This window comes from Vigna angularis, chromosome 3 (genome assembly GCF_016808095.1).
Source record: "Vigna angularis cultivar LongXiaoDou No.4 chromosome 3, ASM1680809v1, whole genome shotgun sequence".
Taxonomy (NCBI): domain Eukaryota; kingdom Viridiplantae; phylum Streptophyta; class Magnoliopsida; order Fabales; family Fabaceae; genus Vigna; species Vigna angularis.
The window spans coordinates 25,406,224-25,429,295 of NC_068972.1; the positions used below are offsets into that span (position 1 = coordinate 25,406,224).

Genomic DNA, 23,072 nt, shown 5'->3' on the forward strand with positions numbered 1-23,072 from the left:
TGAGATCTTTAATTAGAGGCTGTAATGAGAATAATCATCCTACGAAATAATATAACTAAATTGCTAATAATATTTGATTATATTGAGTAGAATTTTGAGTAATTTTAATTACTAATTTGTATCTCTGATTGTATCGTTGACTTGAACATTATTCTATGTTAAGCTATGAACATGATTCTGAATCAAATATGTATTGTATGATGAATGGGTTGATGAATATGAACATGATGTGAGATTGTTAAGGGTCTCGTGGAGAGACTCTGTGGTTGTAATTAATTAGTGTACACGTTGATGTTGAGGGTCCTGTTGTTGGAGGCTATCCTGCTACTTAATAATCATCCAGTCTAAAGTAGAGAATGATGAGTTATGTGGTGAGATGGGCAGGAGATCCTAGTCTATGTGTTAGTTTTGGGCATAGGTGTTAATGGATTTACCTTGTGGATGACATGAAGTGTTGTATTAGAAGTGTATTTGTAAAGAGAAGTGGAGGTCATCACAAGTGCACAACCTCCCGTGATCGCACATCAATGTATCATTCAGATGAGTGTGTTGAGTATGATTATTGTATGATGTGATGATTTAGGCTAGTATGATTATTGTATGACGTGATGATAAAGTTTATTATAATTAGTGCATAATAATATGATTATTGTTATGTATAGTAATATCTTTATGCATGTTGGAGGAATTATCTGTTACATGTTAGCTCACCCTACTTGTTTGTATTTGTGTTTTTATTTTTACGATGATCATATAACGTGTGTGTTATACGGGAGTAGATGAGGGAATGTCGTCCGATCCAGTGTAAGTGAAGGAAGAGAGAATAAACGAGAAGAGTTCGAGTTATATTAATGAGTGTTGTAGTTGAAATCTGAGTTTAAAAACACGTATCATTTGTGAAAACCTTTATATTCCTTATGAATGGCTGTATAATGATAAAATATATCAATTATGAATTATCAAGTGTGAGATAATGGAATATTACGTAAATGATATTAGAGCAGTTCGTCCTTATGACGATCTGAAGGTTGTGGGTTTGTTCTACAAACCCTTATAATAGAGCGTACTAACGATAATTCTTTGTGTGAATAGAGTAATGACACCTAGACCACCTACCCCTCCAACCTCTGACATCCCTAGCATGGCAAGGGCTATAGAATCTATCGTATAGACTCTTCAACAACAGGGAGCTGCTTTAATGCAACAACATGAGATGGCTCTACAATAGTTAGAAGAAGGAGGCAAAGTTATTACTTTGGGAGCTTTTTAAGAATAAGTTTTACGCTCAGTACTTTCTGGACAGCGTAAGACATGCCAAAGAAGTCGAGTTCATGCAGCTAGTGCAAGGTAACAAATAGGTTGCTAAGTATGTTTAAAAGTTTAAGCACTTAGGACGCTTCTACACACAACCTGTGAACGAAGAATGAAGTTGTAGAAAATTCACAAATGGATTGAGAGCGAAGATCAAGTTGGCTATGACTCTGTTAGTTATTAAGGAATTCCCTGCTCTAGTCGAACATGCTAGAATCGTGGAAAGATTGAGAGGAGAAGTGGAAACTCAGCGTAAGCTTCAAAGAGTAGGAGGACCTATTGGATCGAGAGCTGGACAAAACGCAAGGAACCGACCTTACGAAAGACCATAGCCTCAGAGATTTCAAGGGAGTCCTCATCAACAACAACCTCAATAGAAAAGAATCCAATGTTATGTTTGTGGAGGACCCCATTTGAAGAACGCATGTCCACAAGTTACTGCATACAATAGATGTTTCCTTTGCGGAACAAAAGGACATTTGGCTAGAGATTGTCCCTCTAGTAGAAGCGAAGCGACTCAACCTCAACAACCATCTCAGCAAAGAAGAATTAGGGGTCGGCCATAAGCCACTGGGACAGTTTAAGCCTTGACAGGTGTTAAAGCTGCTACATCAGGTAATCTCATCATTGGATGTTGTATGATAATTGCTAGAAATTTGAATGTGCTATTTGAATTTGGAGCGACACACTCCTTTTTGTTTGAATCTCTTATTCAAGAGTTAAATCTACCAATAAGAGAGTTGCAGTATGATCTTATGGTATCGACTCCAACCTCAAGTTTAATCAAAACGTCGAGGATGTGTCCTCAATGTCTGATAGTTGTAGAAGGACATAAATTTAAAGTACATCTCATATCCTTACCCTTACAAGGGCTAGATGTAATCTTAGGAATGGATTGGTTAACTGCCAATCGTATCCTTATAGATTATAGTGAGAAGAAATTAATCTTTCCCGACCTGGTAGAATCAGAGTTATTGTCATCACAACAAGTGTTACAAGAAGTCAAAGGATGATCTATGTGTTTCATCATCTTAACTCATATGAAAGTCGAGAGAAATGAGCAAAACCTCGATATTCCCATAGTAAATGAGTTTGGTGATGTGTTTTTAAAGGAAGTGTCATGGTTGCCTCTTGACCGAGAAGTTGAATTCTCCATCGACTTAGTACCTGAAGTTGGACCAGTATCAATAGCTCCATGTCGAATGGCCCCAGCAGTGTTGGCTGAGCTGAAAAAGCAGATTGAAGATTTATTGGAGAAACAATTCATCCGACCAAGAGTATCACCATGAGGAGAACTTGTACTACTGGTGAAGAAGAAGGATGGTAGTTCTAGATTGTGTGTCGACTACAAATAGTTGAACAAGCTAACCTTCAAGAACAAGTACCCTCTACCTAGGATTGACGACTTGATGGACCAATTGGATGGAGCTCAAGTATTTTCAAAGATAAATCTAAGGTCTAGATATCATCAAATTTTGTTTAAGGCTGAAGATGTACAAAAGACTACTTTTAGATCGAGATACGGGCATTACGAGTATGTAGTTATGCCCTTCGGGATAACTAATGCTCCAGCTTTGTTCATGGATTACATGAACAGAATCTTCCGACCTTTCTTAGATAAGTTTGTCGTAGTCTTTATAGATGACATACTTATCTACTCCAAAACTCAAGAAGAACGTGCTAAACACTTAAGGACTGTGCTTGGGATCTTGAGAGAAAAGAAATTATATGCAAAGTTGTCAAAGGGTGAATTTTTGATACAAAAGGTGCAATTCTTGGGTCATGTTATATCAACTCAAGGCATAACAGTGGATCCAACCAAAGTTGAAGCAATGCTATAGTGAGAGATGCTAAAGACTATAACGGAAATAAGGAGCTTTATGGGTTTAGCTGGCGACTATACTGTAGAAGGTTTATAGAAGGTTTCTCTAGAATAGTAGCGCCTTTAACACAACTAACTTGCAAAGATCAATCATTTGTTTGGACGAACAAGTGTGAGAAAAGCTTCCTAGAGCTGAAGCAAAGGTTGAAGAGTGCACCAATATTGGTTATGCCAGATCCAAGTAAATCTTTTAAGGTTTATTGTGATGCTTCTCACCAGGGGTTAGGTTGTGTACTCATGCAAGAAAGAAAGGTAGTGGCGTATGCTTCAAGACAGCTAAAGGTTCATGAGAAGAATTATCCTACTCATGATCTAGAGTTGGCAACAGTGATGTTTTCTTTGAAGATTTGGCGACACTATCTTTATGGTGCTCAATTTCAAGTATTTAGTGATCACAAAAGTTTGAAGTACTTATTTGACCAGAAGGAGTTAAATATGAGGCAAAGGCGATGGATGAAATTTTTAAGGGATTATGATTTCGACCTGCTGTATCTTCTGGAAAAGGCAAATGTGGTAGCTGATGCCTTAAGTAGGAAGACAATGCATTTCTCGCACATGATGATCAAAGAACTAGAATTGGTGGAGAAATTCAGAGATCTGAAGCTATAGATGGAGTTTGAAGCATATTTCATTTGATGTAGTAATCTAACTATATTTAATGAGTTTCTAAGCTTAATCAAGGAGGAGAAGTTGTTGGACCCTAGATTGAAAAAGACAACAAAATGAATTGGAATAGAACATGCTAAGGAATTTAGACTAGGATCTGATGGGGTATTAAGATTTAGAAATAGAGTGTGTGTACCAGGCAATGTGGAGATAAAAAGGTTAATCCTTGAAGAAGGACACAAAAGTCATTTTAGTATGTATCCTGGCATGACTAAAATGTATCGAGATCTTAAGGAGTCCTTTTGGTGGCCTGGAATGAAGAAGGAAGTAGCACAGTTTGTAGTAGCCTTTTTGATGCGCCAGAAAGCAAAAGTGGAACGTCAACAACCTGGAGGAATGTTGCAGCAATTGGACATACCAGAGTGGAAATGGGATAGCATTGTTGTGGATTTTGTTACTCATTTACCACGAATGGTGAGAGGCCAAGATGCTACCTTAGTTCTCATAGATCGATTGACTAAAAGTGCTCACTTCTTAGCAATAAACTTGAGGATGTCAATGGTTAAGTTGGCACAATTGTACATAAAAAAGATAATAAGATTTCACGATGTGCCTTCAAGCATTGTATCAGATAGAGACCCAAGGTTCACTTCTAGATTCTGGCAAACTCTGCAGTAAGCTATGGGTAGCAAGTTACGAATGAGTTCTGCCTATCATCCTCAAACCGATGAAAAATCTGAAAGAAATATTTAGTCGTTAGAAGACCTATTGAGAACCTATGTGTTGGATCATCTAGGTAGTTGGGATGAAATACTTCCACTTGCGGAATTTACCTATAATAATAGTTTTCAAGCAAGTATAGGTATGACACCTTATGAGGCTTTATGTGGGAGACGATGTTGAACTCTGTTGTGTTGGTATCAAGATGGTGAAACAGTTCTAGTAAGACCTGAATTACTACAACAAACCACATATAAAGTAAAGTTGATACGGGAAAGAATGAAAGCTTCTTAGAGTAGACAAAAGTCATATGCTGATCAAAGGAGAAGACCATTAGAGTTTGCAGTTGGGGATCATGTTTTCTTGCGGGTGACTTCAACCACGGGTGTGGGAAGAGCTATTCGCTCGAGGAAACTTTTTCCTAAGTTCATTGGTCCATAGCAAATTTTTAGACGAATTGGACCAGTCGCCTGCGATATTGCGTTACCCCCTCAATTGACCAATCTCCATTCAGTTTTTTATGTTTTCCAACTAAGAGAGTATGTACCTGATCCTTCTCATATTTTAGAAGTGGAGGAGATTCAAATCTGAGAGAATATCTCAGTAGAAGTGCAACCAGTTGGTATAGAAGACCATCAAACGAAACAACTTAGAGGAAAGACTATCAACTTAGTCAAAGTGGTTTGGGATAAGAGGACATGTGACTCTACATGGAAATTAGAATAAGATATGAAGCAATCATACCCCATCTATTTTCTTGATTGAGGTCGAAAATTTTTATTGTTGGAAATAATGTAAAACCCATGAAAATATTCATCTTAATAAATAGTAGTAATTTTCTACTAATATTATTATTAGTAGTAGTAATTTGTATGGATAAAACAAATGTGATTAATAAGTTATGTGGTCATTTAAACAAAAATTTACACTAGTTCAAATGGTAACTATCTTGTAACACTTAGAACATGGGTTCAAACCTAGAGAAATACATTTCTTAAAAATATATTTTAATTAAATAAATAAAATAAAATCAAAACTAAAGGCAAACTAACTTTTGGTGGTGCCATAATAATAATAAAAAAAAAGTGATCGGGTGCATGATAGATGTATATTTTAGATTTATAATTTTGAAATGATCATGTTGGATTTTGTACTGTTAGCTACTTGTCTACTGCCATAAGTTTTGGTTGTGCTTGACTATGTTTTTTTTTCATGTTTTCCATTTTGAGTTATCATAGTAAAATCTTAATCTCCACTTTTTGTTTACAGTTAGATTAAGCTAAAAATTTAATATATGATTCCTGAGATATATTAATACACTTTGACCGTTCAAAATTTTAAATCAAGGTCTGTAATTAAAGAAATGAATTTTGAAATCTTGAGTAAATTGATCATCGCTTTATTTCTACCTCAAAGTTACTTCAATAAAATTTTAATTTACTTAGTTTACTGTTAGATTAAACTGAAATTGTTATATATGATTTTTGAAAGATCTTACTCCATTTTGACCGTTCAGATTTTAAATTAAAGATATGTACTTAGAGAAATAAGTTTCACATCTTTGAGTAACCTGATTAACAATGTAATTTTATCCTTAAGTTACCTCAGTAAAAACTTTAATTCCCACTTTATTTACCATTAGATTGGCTTGATAATTTGATATATGGTCCATAAGACGTATAACTCAGATTCTTAATAGGATGATTGTGCTTAGAGTAATTAATTTCACATTTTGAATAGATCTGAAAACTACTCAAACTTTGTTTTTAAATTACTACGATAAAACTTTCAACCTAGTTAACCGTTAGATGAATTTAAGCACACATATAATTAAGCTACAATTTTGCCAATGTTGTGCAAGAAACTATAACACAATTCTATTGTCATCATCAAAAACTCATATGTGAGATATGGGTTTAGCTACATGGCTCCCCCTATCAACAGAGGTTATTCAACAATACAATATTCCATCATCCATCACACAATCAAGCAATTTATAACAAAACAAACAAGTTAGCTCCCCTTACCTGGTTTCAAACCTTCTCGTACTTAAAAACCCAATACCAAAGGTTCCCTAGTTTCCTACTACTCTTGCACTGAACTCTCATCTTCGCACTCTCTCTTTCTCAAAACTTTGTTTTGCTTCTCTTCTCCTCCGCTCTACCCTACTTGGCAAATTGTTGTTCCCCCTCCCAAATCGCGCACGCGAGATTTGGCATCGAAGGCTCCCTTCTTCTTCCTCTTGCGCCCATCAAAGGTTCTCTTCTTCTTTTTTTCACGCCGCACTCACTCACTCTCCTTCCTCAAACCCTAATATCATGAATGATAAATGAAAAAAAAAGTGGAAGGAAGATGTCTCCTACAAAAAAAGCGAATAGAGTAAAAAAAAATAAGGTTTCTTCTCGATCCAACAAGAGAAAAAATAAAACCCCCTTTCCATTCCCCACGGGTTCTAACCCAACACCCACAAAGCCACACACGCGGCCTTAATCACTAGGCTAACTCATTTGTTTCCATTATAATGTTATTTAATAGATATTAGGACCATGTCTTTGAGAGATGCTTTCGATTGGAAATACTATTGGCATCACTGTCGAGTCACCGATTTTACACATTAGTACAAAAACATTTTATTCACCTTGACCGCTCGGTTTTGTAATTGGATGAATATATGTAGAGAAAATAATTTTGGATTTATTAGATAATTTAGTCCCACCTTAAATTCTATTTTTGAGTCAACTGGGTAAAATTAATATTCCCACTTCATTAACCGTTGGATCAAACTAAAATTTTTACAGTAGGTTCTAAACATGTTATTATTTATTTTGATTGATGAGGTCTTTAATTAGAGGCTATAATGAGAATAATCATCCTACGAAATACTATAACTAGTAAAATTCATAATAATATTTGATTATATTGAGTAGAATTTTGAGTAATTTTAATTACTGATTTGTATGTCTGATTGTATCGTTGACTTGAACATTATTCTATGTTAAGCTATGAACATGATTCTGAATCAAATATGTATTCTATGATGAATGGGTTGATGAATATGAATATGATGTGAGATTGTCAAGGGTCTCGTGGAGAGACTTTGTGGTTGTAATTAATTAGTGTACACATTAATGTTGAGGGTCCTGTTGTTGGAGGCTATCCTGCTACTTAATAATCATCCAGTCTAAAGTAGAGAAGGATGAGTTATGTGGTGAGAGGGGTAGGAGATCCTAGTTTATGTTTTAGTTTTGGGCATAGGTGTTAACGGATTTACCTTTTGGATGACATGAAGTGTTGTATTGGAAGTGTATTTGTAAAGAAAAGTGAAGGTCATCACAAGTGAACAACCTCCCGCGATCGAACATTGACGTATCATCCAGATTAGTGTGTTAAGTATGATTATTGTAAGATTTGATGATTTAGGCTCGTATGATTATTGTATGGCGTGATGATAAAGTCTAGTATAATTATTGCATAATAATATGATTATTGTTATGTGTAGTAATATCTTTATGCATGTTGGAGGAATTATCTATTACATGTTAGCTCACCCTACTTGTTTGTGTTTTGTGTTTTTATTTTTACGATGACCGTATAACGTTGTGTGATACGGGAGTAGAAGAGGGAATGTCGTCCGATCCAGTGCAAGTGAAGAGAGAGACAAAAGAATAAATGAGAAGAGTTCAAGTAGAAGAGTTCAAGTTATATTTATGAGTGTTGTTGTAGTTGAAATCTGAGTTTAAAAACATGTATCATGTGTGAAAACCTTTATATTCCTTATGAATGACTATATAATGATACAATATATTAACTATGAATTATCAAGGGGGTGAGATAGATGTTACACAAATAATCATATATGTTTGTTGAACATTGATATCAAAAGAAAAACCAAGCTTCATAAGTAAAAATACGAAAATTCTATCTACTACATTCCTATATTTTTTTTAAATAAAAGTATGTAACAACTTAGAAAATTAAAGATAAATAACTAATAGAGTTTAATTATCATATGATCCTTGTAGCATTAGTGATTATGTGGGAAAAGACTTCACGTTACAATTCATAGCTAGATCAAATTCATTTTCAAAATACATTTAAAATAAATTAATAAGTACCTTAAAATATAACTATAGTCTTAATAGAATTTTTTAAAAGTATCAATCTAAGATTTAAAACATTGCTACCGTAATTCTTCAATTTTATCTTCTTGCTCCAATGTCACCTTAGCTCCTACTTTTTTGTTCACGTATACAAATTATATTACCAGGAGAGACAAAAACAAATAAACACAAACAAAAGAATAAAATATTTTTTACAAAAATAAACTCAATCTAAATATATATATATATATATATATATATATATATATTTTAAGAGGTTTGTATAAATAAATATTTGAATTAAAAATATATTATAGAACTACCGTAATAAATATAGACTTTTTTTCATAAAATTAGTGTATTCAATGAACACTACAAAAAACTATAATTTTAGCCGGGGTTATTTTTTTCGTTTCCGGCAGTTTTAACCCCCGGAAAGTATGTTACTCGCGGTTAGGAAAACCGTGGGGAAAAGTTGCGTCGCTAAATAATTACCAGCGGTTTTTTGAAAAACCGCCGGTATTAGCAGGAGTTTTGAAAAACCGCCAGTATTAGCGGGGGTTTTGTGAAAACCGCCGGTATTAACAGGATTTTGTGAAAACCGCCGGTATCAGCGGGGGTTTTGTAAAAACCGCCGGTATTAACATGGGTTTTCTGAAACCGCCGGAAATTTGTCCAGATTTATTTTTTAGTTTTTAATTGTAATAAAATGGAATTATAATAAAATTTGTTTTATTAACCAAACAAACAATGAAATAATATGAATTAAAACTAAATATTATATATAAAATAAATAACATTGTTCTACATGTTAATATGTTTATACAATTAATGGTTCATATATTAAAAAGAAAGATGTTCAATATTAAATTAAAATACTAAAAATATGACTAAGGATGGTGCATCCTTAGAAAGAATTCCATGACGATCTTCATTCCAAACATTCTTCAAATATGGTAGATTGGGTAAAGTCAAATTCTTCAAAGGAAAAAGGGTTGATCCTCTAGATATCACATCTTTGCTTTCTGTTGTACATTTGACATCAAAAATGGCTTTGATGGAATCTCAGTTTTCAACTTTCAACGTTACTAAATTAGTTAAGAAAGGAAGCAATCGTAGCAGAACATCTTCCACTACTGGATCTTCAAATTCCACAAGATCTTTCGGTGTTGGTGGGGACACACTTGTAAGGCGTTCACAATTCTTAACATGTACTCAAACAGATAGGTGAGTTGTCAAGTCCTGTTATGAAAAGATAAAGATAAATTAGGAAAAGGAAAAGCAATGTAACATCACATTTCAATATATATAACATTTCCTTCAGTCCTTTCTTCTATACCTTTTAAATTTCAAGTCTTTCATCAACCATTCTTCTGCGTCAAAATCTCGGTCATTCCATTTGAGGTATTGCTCCTGTCTTTAAGCTTTTCTTTCTCAAGTTTTCACCATAGGCACTGTAGTAATGATTTGTTGAGATTTTGTATCTTCGTATCAGAAAGGTTTAAGGTTGTTTTATGGTGATGGCATCAAGGAAAGATGGCAAGCAAAGCTCCAAGTTGGACAGATCAATGGGGTGCTGGAGGTATTGGTACCATGGAAGATGATGTGACAAGATCTCAAAAGGAAATAGACAAGAACAAGAATTCAGGTTCTAAGGGTGGTTTCAGCAAAGTCAAAGCAACTGCTTCAAATTGTATCAAATGGTTCAAAAGTTTGTGCAAAATAAAGAGTACATCCAATTAATATATAATGTGTGAGCTATTATGATGGAAGAACGAATTGGCTGATTCGGGTGGAGGAACAAATCAACCAAGCTCACCTCTGACTTGGACCATAGAAGCACCCAGCAATGGAAGAGGTGCTTCGACAATGCAGTGGAATGGGTTGAAGATGACTGGAGGAAACAGAAAAGTGTGGAAGCCACTCTGAAGAGGTGTTCGGTGGTTGGATTGGAGAAGATGTAATGACTCGGTGATGAAGACAAGGTTGGAATGAAACAGTGGTTCGGTGAAGGAGAAACTGAAGCACAATTTCAAACGGTGGTGTTCTGTGAATTGGGAAGTGAAATGGAGGCAGAGATTTGGTTGCTGAAATGTGATGCGGATGGGTTAAGATATGCTAGTAATGGAGCCTAGCTAGGGAGAGAGGCTAGAGGAAACTCTCAAGCTCTCTCTCGGTGACCTTCAATAAGAAGAAAGTTCTGGACAGCATCAACAGAAAACAATTCTTCATTCAAATCAAAGGTCACCGAGAGAGAGCTTGAGAGTTTCCTCTAGCCTCTCTCCCTAGCTAGGCTCCATTACTAGCATATCTCCACCCATCCGCATCACATTTCAGCAACCAAATCTCTGCCTCCATTTCACTTCCCAATTCACAGAACACCACCGTTTGAAATTGTGCTTCAGTTTCTCCTTCACCGAACCACTGTTTCATTCCAAACTTATCTTCATCACCGAGTCATTACATCTTCTCCAATCCAACCACCGAACACCTCTTCAGAGTGGCTTCCACACTTTTCTGTTTCCTCCAGTCATCTTCAACCCATTCCGCTGCATTGCCGAAGCACTTCTTCCATTGCTGGGTGCTTCTATGGTCCAAGTCAGAGGTGAGCTTGGTTGATTTGTTCCTCCACCCGAATCAGCCAATTCGTTCTTCCATCAAGTGGTATCATGAGCTTAGGTCGTCCACGCACCAAGAGCTAAGCTATTCCTCCATCTTTGCACTCCATTTCTGCATTCTGTTGTGCTTTCTGTTTCAGTTTCCAGTTTCTGTTTTGAGTATTTTTCTTGTTTCTGTTTTACTTTTTCCAGTCATTAATTTCGTGTTTCCTGTTGTTGTGTTGTGTTTCCAGTGTTCATACATGTTTGTTACTCATTTTAAACGGTGAATCATTCTTGCTTATGTCTCTTCCAGCTTTAGAATTCAATTCCAGTATGTTAAAGTCATGTGCTCAAAATTCTGATGCAGTGTTTTAATTTGTCATTAAATCTGGTTTTCCTGCTTTGGTTTTTGGATGTGCTTGAGTTCAGATGAAAGTGAATTCATATATCAACCAAATAAGGCAATGAGAGCTTAATCTAGCCATGGTGATATGAGCAGAATCACTAAAACTCTGGTTCAAGTTTCAAATCTGATTGAAAATTCATTTCTGGTTTAAGTTTTCTTTGAATCTGTTTTAAGTCTTTTAAGTCTGTTCTAATGCATTGTCCACCACTGTTTAGTGTTGTCTAAGGTTGCAAATGGTATGGCAAACCATAACAACCAATGAAATGCATCTAGCATAGCTTGGTTGCCTCATAAACCAGAAGAACCTACTGTTTTGGTCTTATTTCAAGCTTTTCACCGTGCTTAAAAATCCTTGGATGTCTAATATGAATTTAATTCATTCTAGCTGATAATTTCCAACTTGATCTAGTGTATTAAGACTTCCTTGAGTCATTTTCATTGTTGCTATAGCTTTTGAATCAATCAAACTTGATTTTGGTGGATTGATGGGGTATTTTTCTGCATAAATTGGCCATAACAAGGTCTGTTTTTGATTTCTGCTAATCCTGAGCTATTTGATAGCTTGAACAAGTTTAAAATGGTGTTTAAAAGTTGCTAGCAGATTTCAATTAGTAATATCTTGGCCAAAGTGCAGAGTTGTTTCTTAAACCATCATATTTTGAGTTAAATTAGGAAGTGGCAAGGTCAATCTGAGTAGCAATATGTTTTTAACTCATTTCAGAGTTTGAACATGTTTCAAATCACTAATTAAAGTTGCTGAAGTGATTCATTTCGAGTTTAAGCCACTTCTGTGGAAAGTTGAGTTTCAAACCACCAAAATCAAGCCAAATTTTTCTGGTGCAGTGTTGAAAACTGAATCTGTTTTGATGATTTGATCTTCAAATTTCAATTTGGATTGTAGCAAGAGCTGGTTCAGTGTTTTATATTGAAAGTAAATGATCAAAATAAGCCATATCAAGTGTTAAAAAGCTTGCAGAACTGTGCAATCCAGTTTCAAGCAGTTAAAACCCCAAAACACAAAATATGATTCTCTTTGGGGCATTTCATCATACAGTTTTGGAAAATATCAAACAGTTTGGTTTCACCTTGATTTCAACCTGCATTTTGGCTTTTCTTGCTTTATTAATCTACTCTAGAGCTTTGTTAGGATCTATTTGCAGTGCCTCCTTTATTAATAGCCTTAATTGCTTGTTTGTCTTTAAATTGAAAATCTGGTTTTGTCCATAATAAGTCAGTTCTGTTCCAGCCTTACTTTCTAATTTCTGGTGCTGTTTAGATGCTTATTGGTGCAGATTTTGTGCTAGGGTGATTGCTCATGCCAGTGGTAGCATCTTGAGGGGTGGAAACTCATATAGCTCTTGATCCAAGTGCCTCCACAGCAAGGAAAAATAGCTTCCTGAAACACCATTCTACAGTGAGAAAAAGAGTGAAAATTTGGCAACTCCACTAGCCAAATTTTAAGACACAAGCCAAACAGTTGATTGATGGTGAGATTGAGTGTATATCATCCAAAAGAAATTTGTCAGTGGAGTGAAACTACCCTGAAACAGTTTAGAATGTGAGATTTGAGTGGATGCACATGAAGCCAAAATACTTGGCCGAGAGGAAAATCCTGTTTTAGCTTCCAATGCTGAAAAGTCCAATTTCTTAAATCTGATTTGTTCTATTCAATATGTCTACACAGTTTTTGTTTTGGAAAGGCAATGCCAATGATCAAAAAGATTTTTGAAACACCTTTTTGAACTGGTTTTTCCAATTAAAGGTGCAAATTTCAGTCTATCCAAACTGCTCAAAACAGATTTCATCACACTTGACCAATTGGGTTTTCTGGTTTTACTGGTGCTGCTATATATTTTGACCAGCTTGGTTCATTATTGGTGATCAATTAGAACAAACAATTTTCTCATTTCAAGTTGATTGACACTAATGCACTAAGTCTTTTGCTGCTTGAGTAAACTTGATTTTGGAAAGCTGTAGTATATTTGCTGGTTATGGTGTGTAACAGTGCAGGTTTCTTTGAACTGGAAGGAGAAAGCAGAATAGATTGAACCTTCAGCACCTGGAACAGTTGAACAGCGTCTGCTTAAAGTGCAGTTTCATATGACCATTGAACTAGGCAATCTACAGGTCATCAAGCCTCCCTTTGGGTGCCTTCCAGTAGCATAATACAGTTGTTCAGATGCAGAATGCAGTTGTCCAGAAGCCTCAATGTGATCACGTTAATCATTTTCTGCAGAAGTGGACCAAATTAGCATTGTGGCAGCAACACTTTTATTTCTTTTGTAGTTACTTTGAGTCATTTGATTTGTAATGTTCTTGTTTTAGATCTCTTTCAACTTTCATTGTAAAAGGCCAATTAAGACCAAGTACTTGGAAGGGTCCTTGGTGCTCTATCCAATCTTGGCAATTTTTTATTTGCTTGCATTGATAGTAGATGGTGAGTGTGTCTTGTTAGCTAAAGCGACAAGCCTCACCTAGGATTTTCCTTTGCTTTATTTCCTTATTTCCACGCTCTAGGCTTTTGTTACATTAGAAGTCAAGGTGTTTTAACTCTTTCATTTTGATTGTTTGAGTCCATTTTTAAATTCAATAGTGAATCTTACTTTGAAAATGGTCAAGTAAGTAACCTTAGACATTCTGGCTAGGTAAGACTTGGTATTTAAGCGGCCTTTGGCTCACCTCTCTTACCTGGGAATTGTCTCTAGGTAAAATCTTAAACCTTTTCAAACTAAGAATCCACTTTTGAAATTAAAAAGATGTATGAGGAAATCATGATCACCAAGAGAGGAATAGAAATGAGTGAGATTAGGAACTTGTTTGCCCAATACATGAACAATCAAAATGAGTGTGAACAAAAAGAAAGAAGGAAGGATGAAAGGTACAGTCAAGCTAGGAAAGATATTCCATTTTTTGGTAAAGACATTAGTGCTTTAACATACTTAGCTTGGGAAAGAAAAATTGATAAAATACATCCTTTTCTTGCTAGAGATAGTGAATCCTTTGCTCTTAACATATATCTTTCTAGATTAGAAGAACATGCAAGTGAGTGGTGGAGTCATAGGCAATATAGTGTCAAGAAAGGTAGAAAATCCTCCATTCATGATTGGTATGAGCTAAGAGCTTGCATGAGAAGAAACTTTGTTCCTCCTTCAGCCAAGAGAGACCTAGAATTAATGGGACACCTCATTCAAGAGGGAAAAACATTTATGAAAGGTCTAGATGGTTTCTCTAGAAGGAAATTGAATTTAAAGAAAAACTTGAGAAACTCTTGGATAAGAGAAGAAAGAGAGAGACTAGAAGAAGAGAAGAGGAATTGAGAGAAAAGATAGAAGAAGAAAAGAGAAAGAGAGAAGAAGAGAAGAGAGCAGAAGATGAGAGAAGAGAAAAAGAAAAGAGAGAAAAGGAGCATTTGCTACTGATGGCAAATTCTACTCCTACAATTCAAAGGGAACCAAAAAGGGAAGGTTTCCAATCCTTTAATTCTTCTTCAATTTCCTTTAAGTCTTTGCATGATAACTTCTCTTTTAAACCAATTGCCACACAAATTATCATTACACTACCCTCTTCAAAATATGGCAATTTAAATCTTGAGTTATTGTTACCCTTAGGGATACAAGAAACTCAAGATAAAAGAAAAGTGACTTGTGAAATAGGACTTTCAGATTTCTTTAAAACTATAAAACAAAGTCCTTATTCTAAAGTTACTTCCATAAAAAAATTCTTTCTTGGATTGATACTAATTGGAGATATATTTGATGCTTATTGTAGATATATTTTTGATCCAGGAGGAAAGTAACAAACCAAAGTTGTGCTTCTTTATATCTTCTCGATTTGAGGACAAATCGTTTTTCAAGAGGGAGGGTATGATGGAAACCCATTTAGGGTAGTCCATTCAAAGGAGTATCAACTTAAGTTAAGGCTAAGAAAGGGAAGTGAAGAAGGACTGTTAAAGACTCTTTCTTAATTTTCTTTCTCTAAGTCTTAGTAGGATTCTCTTTAATATGTTTATATGTGTTTTGTAGGGTCTAATAAAGCTAGGAGATCACGGATCAACTAGCCAAGAAACTTGATAAATCAAGAAGCAAGGAAACATTAAGAATGAAGAAGCAAGCCAAATCTTCATTTAGAGGAATGTTGGAATCTTCACTTGGATGCATAGTAAGCTGCTTTGGAAGCCCACATGAGTCACATTCCAACCAGCAACTTGGTTGAAGTTGAAGAAAGCCTAGTTCTCAGCAGATGAGGGTTTGTGCCAGCATCAACAAATGCATCAGTTGCCACTCACGTTTCTTCACCAGCTTCTTGTTTGATAGGCCACGTAGCTACTCACGTTTTCTTTCCACTTGCACAGCTGGCCCTTGCATCATAGCTAACGTAGCTAAGTGTAGGCGTGAACCAGAAGCTTTGTTTCTCCTTTAAATACCTTGCTCCATTGCTTATAACGGGACCTTTGATTTGAATGAAGAATTGTTTTCTGTTGATGCTGTCCAGAACTTTCTTCTTATTGAAGGTCACCGAGAGAGAGCTTGAGAGTTTCCTCTAGCCTCTCTCCCTAGCTAGGCTCCATTACTATCATATCTCCACCCATCCGCATCACATTTCAGCAACAAAATCTCTGCCTCCATTTCACTTCCCAATTCACAGAACACCACCGTTTGAAATTTTGCTTTAGTTTCTCCTTCACCGAACCACTGTTTCATTCCAACCTTATCTTCATCACCGAGTCATTACATCTTCTCCAATCCAACCACCGAACACCTCTTCAGAGTGGCTTCCACACTTTTCTGTTTCCTCCAGTCATCTTCAACCCATTCCGCTGCATTGCCGAAGCACCTCTTCCATTGCTGAGTGCTTCTATGGTCCAAGTCAGAGGTGAGCTTGGTTGATTTGTTCCTCCACCCGAATCAGCCAATTCGTTCTTCCATCATATTAATTCACCACTATGGAAATAGTTTTGTAGCCTTTTTCTTTCATCTCTTTTAATGAATTGAAGATGTATCAGAGAGTCAAGGTTGATTGAATGACATTAGTTAAATATGGAGGAAGATGCTCTTTAAGTTTAGCATTATTTAACACTGGATGATTGATTGCATACCAGTTAAGACATCCTTTAGTATAGTATGTCACGAGCATTGGTGATTCGGGACAAGATGCATTGGAGAATGGCATCAGGGAGAGCATCCATAACTGATAACAAGAATGAAGAATCAAAAAGTTTAATTATAATATGTCGACAAAAAAATTAGAAAATGTACTACAGCAATCAACAATCTTTACACAACAGAAAGGGACTTCAAACCTTGATAGTTCACCAGAGCGAGAAAGAAAAAAAATAATAGAATACAAACTAAGAAAACCTTACACTAACATATAGAAATTAGAATGAAATGAAAATAAAGAAAAAATAGAAAAATTAACAAATATGTAGAGAATGATAATCAGTATCTCTATTCTTCCTTAGAAAACAAACAATATTGGATTTTAGAAAGCACAAATATAGGCATAAAAGTACATATACTTCATTTTCTCGTTCATATGGACGTTAATATGGTAAGAATAGGCCTATAAAATAATTACGTGTTATGCTTGTAGAACAGCTGATCTAAAGCCCACTTGTAATGACCTGATAAATGTATCAATTGAATATTCCTTTCAAAAAGAGAACACATAACAGGAAAACAGAAAAATACTCTTACGTGCAATTTTGTAGTAAGCAATTAACTCTCATGGTCGTTCAGTTTGAACTGGTTCAAAATCCAAGTGTTGCATCAAACTAATATTATCCACTTACACTGAAATTAGGAATCAAAGGATAAACTATCTTTAACTCTGGTCCAAGAACAAGCTTCAAATCATTGAGACAGATTTCTACATTTGGTTTAATCTGCACTTGCTCCATCTACTTTTCAACCTGAGTTTTATTGTGTTTATGTACTGTCATGTTTCAATGGTAATCAAGGGTAATAGCTCTTAATGCGAACTGCCCCAAAACTTAAACTTTCCAATAAAACAACTCAAATTGCATCCAAAGAAAATAAGATAAAATAAAAGGATTAAATTGCTTATAGCATTTTACAACGTCATAGTCTTCCTAAGATGGAATGGATCAAAGGTTTTGACTTCATGAAACATCCTAACCAGGTCTAATTGCAGCATGATCCTAAGAAAACTGTTTTCCCACTAAAATAAAGTAAAGTTGCAGATAGATTAAAATTATTTTTTATATTAGATGATATATTCATTCACGTTTAAAAAAAAAGAAATTTCATCTCATCTTAAATAAAATTCATTGATGAAGAGGTGGTTTTTGGCAAGGAACATGCACTGAAAATTATCTGCAAAGTGTGTCTTGCAGTTTTTAAAATAATTAAAAGGAATGGAATAAGTGATTTAATCCAGTCACTCCACACAATTCACTATGTTTTTCCTAAAAGGTGAAGCATGGTTTAATAAAAAAAATATATCCTTTACTAATCGAACACAACTTGCAATGAATGGAATGATTCCACAAAAGCATATACATAAAAGGAAGTAGTTTAATAAATAATTGAATCCACTAAGAATTTATATTCATGAACAAGACTCTCGGCTAAAAAAACATAATTCGTTATACCATAAAGGCCGTAAAGCTTAATTAATATTGGCATCCAAATTCAAGCTTGTTCTATATACTCCAAGATTGACAACAGGTATAACTCACGGCAACCACTCATGGCAAACTTTCCCCCATATGGTAAGAGAGGATATATAAGATATGATGAAGTGTAGATCTGGAAGTGAAACTACCGTATAGCAATAACAACATGAGCAGAAACATATATTCAACCAAACATCACCAGATAATCATACATTTCAATCAAAGATTAGCTCCCTTACCTGGATTCCTTTGTTATTTTTCGCGAAAATTAGCAGCTCCAATTCTTCTACATGATCTAAGGTAAGTCTTACTTGGCTAGATCTATAGAGTTTTGTCCAACCTCTTTACTTACTTCTTCCTATCTCTGACCAACCTTCTCTCCTCCCTTCTTCCTTACTATTCTCGTTAAGCTTTTATAAAGAGGAAATTAAGGTTTTATCCTTGAAGATAGCAGCCCTGTGTTTCGATGTTTCTCACAAAAGAAGGAACTAATTTTCCTTAATTCTAGCCTAATGCTTTGCTGTCTCCAATCAAAATCCTGTACATGTTTTGTTTCATTTAATTATTAGGAGATAAGTTTGGGGTGAGGTCAAATCATAAAATTACAAAGAAATGAACGGTTGGTGTGTGGGAAAAGAAGACACTTTCATCATGAAAGAGGGAAAGAAAGGTACAAATTGAAAATGGAAACAGATTAGTCCAGGGCAAAGCGGTGGTAAAGAATCATCAGTGAAACAATCTTTAATCAAATTTTATTTACCTTTTAACCAAATCAGATTAGTCAGTGTTAAATTGTAAACAAAAACCAAAAATCAGTTACCATTGTTTCATATAAAAACTATAAATCTACATAAATAATCAACAGAAATTCATTCAGTACCTTTTAGAGTGTGTGTGACTTCCTCTTTCTCTAGTTTCCCACCTCCATCGTTCCCTGGTGCTTGTTCTCTCAGATCTGAGTGTGAAGAGTGTTTTCCCCTTTTCTCTACCTCTGATGCTTTTATTTCTTTCTCTCTCAAAACCTAATAGTCAGAGACGACTATGTTTATGAAAAAGCTAAAATAAAGGTAAAAAACAAAATGTCACATTTTTAATAACTAATAACAAAATGATTAAAAAACAGTGTAGTTGAAGTTAGTGGAGAACCTGCAATTCCCGGAGAAGAGAGGCGCAGGTGGTGCGAGAGGGGAAAAGGAAGGAGGCGTGGCGACCATTAGTGCGAAGAAGAGAAAGCGAAGAGTGAAAACCCTACCTGAGAGAGAGAGTGATGATGAAGAAATGAGAAGAATTTGAGAAGGAATTACGAACGTTGAAGAAATTAGATGAAATTATAAGGATTACGGAAGATCCCATGATCTGAACCCAAAACGGAGGAGACAAAAACCTCCTCCTTGCCATGCTCCTAGCGCGAATACTCCAAACTCTATTTGAAGTCCAAAAAACGTGAATAAAAGGTGCGGGGAAGGAGTATGATTGGAAAAACAATGAGTACATAGAGGTTGAGGGAGAGAAACGTGAATGAAGGTTCGTGAATAAATGGCGTGGGGAAGGGGTGGGGTTGGGGGAAAATGAGTTCAATGACTGTGGGAGAGAAAAGTGAATGAAGTCTCGCGAGGAAGGGGAATGAACTCGAAAAATATTCAGTTGTTACGGGCGGTTCATGCAGCCGCCGAAAAAGAACCCCTCTTAAAATATATTATTTTTGTAGTGGAAGTGGTGAGATTATGCACTTACTTCTTCTCTCTTCCTGAATAATAATAATCAAGTGAAACATAATATATATCATATAGTACTGACAGAGTTAACTTTATTAGCTTTTTGAGCATGATTCTTTTTCTATATCATACAATTTGTCATGTGAAACCTCATTTGACTCTTACCACCTAATTGTTTTTCTCTATGTAAGTTAGATATTACTAGAGTTAGGATAGTCTCATATCCCAAGTCCCCTCTAATACACAAACTAATTCTAAATTAGCATTTTTCTTTGAAAATAACTAATTTAACAACCTTGAAACTAAAACCTTATACATACACATGCATTTTTACACATATATGATAAAAAATATAAAAGGTATTATACAAATAAAATCATTTAACAAGATATAAGTCATTCATAGTATAAAAATATATCATACAGGTACCGAGTGTCAAAGAACCATTACCCACCGCAAACAAATAAGTTTCTTTTAAAATTAATGCTTCTTTATCACTTTATATTATTTATAATTTACAATATTTGCATACATATAACATTCGACTCAAGAACCAAATATGTTACATTTTTTATTCTTCCTTCTCTGTTATGTTAGCCTTAAGAATTAACACCTTAACCATGTTTTCGAACAACTCATCAATCCAACAAGTTTTCAAGTCACATATTTAACAATTAATACTTAGAAACTTCCATATTTTATAATAATAAACATTCATTCAACTTGACCTTTCTAACCCAATTTAATTACTTTTTTTTTGTTACAATGTCTTAACTTTTTCATATTTAAATGAGCATGCAACTATAGCATACACACCACAACAATTTAATTTCAACAATATTAAGTTAAAATATAAAGGAAAATAACTTACCTTCATTATACAAGTTTTCCTTAACACCATATTCCCTCTAAGACAACTTCATACTCAAAATCCCTTATCTATAAATTTTTATTATTATTTTAATATATATATATATATATATATATATATATATATATATATATATATATATATATATATATATATATATATATATATATATATATATATATATATATATTGCAAAAGCTTATAAGAGAAAACGATTTCTGGAGGTTACTTGGTCAGACCGTAAAGCTAGGGATTGCAAATCTTATGCCACAAGCTCTGTGCACAACGTTCAATTTGGAGATAATGTTGTTGCCAACATTAATTATTTTGGTGTGCAATGTTCATTTTTATATTCCACGTTCCTTTATTTTATTAAAAATCACCTTTTTAATAGAAGATATTTTAGATGTTTTGGATAATGGGCCTAATCTATGAACTCTATAAATAGAGTGGCTTTGCTCATTCCAAATACAGACTTTCACACTCTTCTCTTTCTCTTATTCTCTTATTATCCTTTTGTTTTCTCTCCTTTCTTTTATTTCCTAAAATATTCTGGGTTTATTTTTATTCTCTTTTTAACAGATTCTTGCTAGTTCTAATATCCTCAGAAATTCTGAGAAGTTCCTGTTGTATCTTGGGGGGCTTACGCAATACACCGCGGATAAGTCCTTAAGGACAGTGATCTACACACCTAAGGAAGTCTTTTGTTTGTGATTTTTAGCTTCTACAACAATCTTAAGGACTTATGGCTGACAACAACAACAACTCAATCCAGGAGAATCAGAATATTGTTTCCGGAACTCAAACGGTCTTCGCGAAACCTTTCCTAGATGTATCAAAAATTGAAGTCTTCTCTGGTCAGAATTTCCGGCATTGGCAAGAACGTGTGTCAACCCTCTTAGACATGTACGGAGTCACTTTTGCTCTTTCATCTTCAAAACCCGACTCTAGTCTCCCTCCAAATTCAAAACAAGTTGAAGACTGGGTTCATGCAAACAAGGTATGACGTCATACTTTACTTAGTGCACTCTAACGATTTGTTCGATGTGTACTGTTCCTATAAGGAAGCGAAAGACATTTGAGATTCGTTGATTCTCAAATACACTGCTGAAGATATAGTCAGACAAAGATTCATCATTGGGAATTACTATCGCTGGGAAATGGTTGAAGACAAGGACATAAAGTCGCAAATTAATGAGTACCACAAGCTACTCGAAGATATCAAAGCGGAGAACATTCTTCTACCAGATGAGTTTGTTTCAGAGCTTCTGATCGAGAAATTGTCGCCTTCCTGGACTGATTACACGCAACAACTAAATCACAAGCACAAGCAAATGTCACTTTCAGAGCTGATCACTCACATAATTATTGAAGATACCAACAGGAAAGAATGTGTTGCTGTGAGGGCCAAAGCTTTGTCTGTAAAAGCAAACAAGGTAGAAGACAAACCTGCTCCAAAAAGGTACGAACACAAATCTGATCACAATAAGAAAAATAATTTTTGAAAATATCGCCCCAACGCATCTAACCCCACCTTTAAGAAGAAAGGAAATTGCTTTGTATGTGGGAATTCGGGCCATCATGCACCGCAGTGCAGGTGCAGAGTAAGAAACGACAATCCTCCTACGGCCAATATAGTCGAAGGAGATGACATTATTGTTGTGGTTGTTTCTCAAGTAAATCTGATGACAAATGTGAGCAAGTGGGTGGTAGACTCTAGTGCTACCAAGCATATATGTGCAAACAGAAGTGCCTTTACCTCTTACACTAGTGTAGGGGATGGAGAAGAACACGTCTACCTCGGTGATTCCAGGACCACTCCTGTTCTGGGAAAAGGGAAATTTCTTCTGAAACTCACATCTGGAAAGACTCTGGCCTTGAGTGATGTGCTACATGTGCCATCAATCAGAGTTAATTTAATCTCTGTAGCACTACTGGGAAAAGTGGGGGTTAAAGTGTCATTCGAGTCTGACAAGATTGTAATGACAAAAAATAATGTTTTTGTGGGGAACGGATATTGTGATCAGGGTCTCTTTGTACTTAACATTTCTGAAAATATTAATGAATCATCTTCTTCTGCTTATATTATTGACTCATATGATATATGACATGCTAGATTAGGACATCTGAATTCTTCCTATGTTATGAAATTAAAACAGCTAAGATTAATTAATATGCATGATAAACAGAGTAGTAAATGCGATATATGTGAAGAATCTAAAAT

The 23,072-nt window shown here is 35.1% G+C and overlaps 1 long non-coding RNA gene across 2 annotated transcripts; it reads right to left on the reverse strand.

Moving 5' to 3' along the window:
- Positions 1–9,380: 9,380 nt before the first annotated feature.
- Positions 9,381–16,808, reverse strand: LOC128195964 (uncharacterized). Of its 2 annotated transcripts, XR_008247935.1 has the most exons (3): positions 16,721–16,808; positions 9,959–10,048; positions 9,381–9,861 (listed from the first exon to the last, which is right to left on the reverse strand). It is a non-coding gene; the product is annotated as an uncharacterized LOC128195964 (long non-coding RNA). The 2 variants fall into 2 exon arrangements; XR_008247934.1 differs by lacking the exon at positions 16,721–16,808 and having other exon boundaries at positions 9,959–10,112.
- Between the last annotated feature and the right edge of the window lie 6,264 nt (positions 16,809–23,072).